This window comes from Nicotiana sylvestris, chromosome 5 (genome assembly GCF_000393655.2).
Source record: "Nicotiana sylvestris chromosome 5, ASM39365v2, whole genome shotgun sequence".
Taxonomy (NCBI): domain Eukaryota; kingdom Viridiplantae; phylum Streptophyta; class Magnoliopsida; order Solanales; family Solanaceae; genus Nicotiana; species Nicotiana sylvestris.
In genome coordinates, this window is record NC_091061.1 from 65,164,553 (window position 1) to 65,168,140 (window position 3,588).

Consider the following 3,588-nt stretch of genomic DNA (forward strand, 5'->3'; position numbering starts at 1 on the left):
TTCCACGAGACCGCCCTGCTGTTGATCACTGGCAGCTGAGTTACTAGTTTTATAATAACAGGCTCTGTGCGAGCACCCTTCACGACCACGACAGTTTTACTTGTAACCCCTGGTACCACCACTTTAGCTTTCTCTAGTTTCACTGCAACAGTACTTGACGACCCTTTCTCGGCTACCACAGCTGGCTTGTTGTCTACCTTTTTCCGTTGGACTACTGATTTCCCACTGGTTACCTTTTCCTTTGAATTGGTTTCACTGGAGCGGATCATCATCACCATCTGCGAGGGTTTCTTAGCCTCCCCTCCCTTGTGTATCAACTCAATCATATGGGCTTCGTGGTGAGCTGGTAGCGGATTCTGGTTGATGTTTGGTGTTTCTGGGGCCTGAACCTCGATCTGATGTGTATCAATGAGCTCTTGTACAGCATTTCTTTGTGTCATGGCCCAGGGCCCCTGAGCAATACTCACAACTCACCAAACGATCAAGATTTCTAGGAAGAGGGTTCAGCATTTTGGCCTCGATCGGATTCAACATACCCAACTGTCTCAGTCTGTGAAATAGGCTGGTATATGATTCTCCCAATGGAGTGAAAGTCTTCTGCTTCTGCACCCTTTCATTCTTAAAGGCTTGATTGGGTCGAAAACCTATTCCAAGGGGGTTTTGTAGGCTTTTGGGGGTGGATGGGTATTTTGTGGAGTTTGGTAGGGACTCTGTGGAGCTGGCGCACACCATTGCGCGTGAACGGGAGGTTGGGTATAGGTTTGTGCGTGATAGACAGAAAAATGGGGATCTGGCGGTGGGTAGTAATGTTGTGGTGGGCCATATGGAGTGTGGGGGTATGTTTGGGGATAGGGTCGAGGCTGGTTGTAGAATGGCGGAAGGTTCCTGGCTCCACCCCAAACTGCCGACTCGATCGTTGCAACATCCTCTTTCTTCTTCTTTCCGAGTACACCCCCAGTACCATTTTGAATGGCCTGGGTGGTTGCTTTGATTGCTGAGTAACTCATGATCTTATTGGACTTGAGTCCCTCCTCAACCATGCCTCCCATTTTCACAACTTCATTAAAGGACTTGCCCACTGCTGACACCAAATGACCAAAATAAGTGGGCTCCAAAGCCTGCAAGAAATAATCAACCATCTCGCTTTCTTTCATCGGGGGGTTAACCCTCACTACTTGCTCTCTCCAACGGAACCCATATTCTCGGAAACTCTCACCGGGCTTCTTTTCAATCTTTGTCAATGACAGACAATCTGGGATGATTTCGAGATTGTACTGAAAATGACAAGCGAAGGCTTGGGCCAAATCGTCCCATGTGTACCACCTGCTATGATCTTGTCTGGTGTACTATTCTAGCGCCGACCCACTCAAACTTTGGCTGAAATATGCCATCAGCAATTCATCTTTTCCACCTGCTCCTCTCATTTTACTATAGAACCCTCTTAAGTGTGCTACCGGGTCGCCATGCCCATCGTACAGATCAAACTTGGGCATTTTGAACCCTGCTGGCAACTAAACATCTGGGAATAGACATAAATCCTTATAGTCCACACTTGCTTGGCCTCCCAGCCCCCTCATATCTCGAAACGATTGCTCTAAGCTTTTGACCTTTCTGATCATTTCTTCATGCTCAGGATTCCTGCGCGGTTTCTCGGTCTCTGCCGGGATATCAAGATGAGGAGTGTAAGGATATGGTTCTGGAACTTTGAAAGTGGGTTCTGGGGGACAGTACTGGTTGTCGTGAGTTTGAAACAGGGGTTCACTAGAAGATCTGTGTAATTTAGCGGGTGATGGTGCCACAAAAACAGGTGTAATTGGCGAGGGAGGGTACGAGACTTGTTTGGGTGGTGGAGCTTGAGAGGTATGGGAAGTGGTGCCTTGGCATTGTTGATAGAGGGGAAAGGCTGGTGATGAGTTCACAGTGGGAGGTTCCTGAGGTTGGGCTGATAGTGGGATATAAGTAGGATTGGCGGGATAAACTGGTGGTGGATGCCCCTTCGCCCAAGCTTGGTACATTTCGGCCATCTGCTGTTTCAGCTTATACATTTCCTCCCTCATTGCATTAACGTCCATTTCTTCCATCTCTTTCGATGGATCGATAACACTTATTTTCGGTTCCTGGTCGACCATATTCAGCCTGTCTTTCGATCGGGTGTTGTAGGAGTAAGTAGCCAGAATGACAGTCAACTAACCACCTGCCTGGACTGAATAATCAAACAAACAACCTTATTAGCGATTAGGCTTTAACAGATTGACAACCACACATTGGGCATGAATGCACCTAGATAGTTAATCGTCTCTATTATGTTTTTGATCGGTTGCATGCGTCATCCCGGCCTTTTCTTTCTTTTAATTGCAAACATCCCCTTTTCTTTTCTTTTCTTTCCTTTCATTCTGGCCTCTGCTCTCTCTTTGTTTTTACTCTCTCTTATTTTCTCTTGTTCTTTCTTGTTTTTCCGCTCTTTCCTTTTCTTTACTCTCTTGTTTTTCCTCTTATTTCTTTCCCCTTTTTTCTTTCTTTTTCCTTCTTTTGGTTATGGTCGAATCCTATGGAGATTGCCTACGTATCATGACCCCGCATGAATCAGACCGAGCGTAGTTCTGGTGGATAAGTGTAAAATAAAGTAAAAACATTTGGGATTTTCAATTTTCATATAAAACGCTATTACAAAGACTGAAACTAACAGAGTCGAAAGAAACTAATAGACTCGAGATACAGACTCAAAAACAAACAATCCACATGCTCTAATAACAGAAATACAGACTCCAAAACAACTGGCAGACTTCAACGGAAAGAAAACACAGACTCAAGAAATCACGAATACATCAGTGCCTCAACTGCCCCTGGGACCCGCAGGGCGGCATTCGGCCTTGCTATGGGCCGACTTGCTAAATCCTCCTGGAGGTGGTAAAGATCTTCCATTACCCGGCGAACAAAAATCATCACAGTGGCGAAGAACATAGATCTCGTCATATCCTCACAGCTGCTGCACTTCATTGCGATATAGTTGGCAACCCTTTTGACTCACTCTCTTATGACGCCCTTCTTTTGCAACAAACGCCCAATTTGTTCGGTTCTGGCTTCCAAAGTTCGTTCGGCTACCTGGTTCTGCTCTTGGAGTTGCTGCAAGTCCCTTTCTAGCCACTCCATTAAGGTGTAACAATGTTCTCTTTCAGCCTTAAAATTTTTGGCTTGTTTAGCCATTTCCCCCTCGAGGTTGCCGATTGCCTTTTCCCAACCTGTGACCCCTCTTTCATATCTTTCTTTCATCTGTTGAACGAAAGTTGCACGCCCCTCGGCGCTTTTGGACAACCTTACCTGTGCTTTTGCTAGTTCAGACTCAGCTTTCTGCAGGTCATCTTCGTAGTCACGTACCTTTTGAGTGAGGTTGTAAATGAGCCTCTCATCTTTCCTGCTTCGGCCTGCGTTCTCGGCTTCAATTTTCAACTGTCGAACTTGAGCTCTGAGGGTCTCGTTTTCTCGCACCAATCTTCTCCTTTCACCTTCGGCCTCTTGTGCCTGCAAGTCATTGTTGAAGGTGACATTTCTCAATTCTTCTCGCAGACCATGGATAATGGCCTTATATTC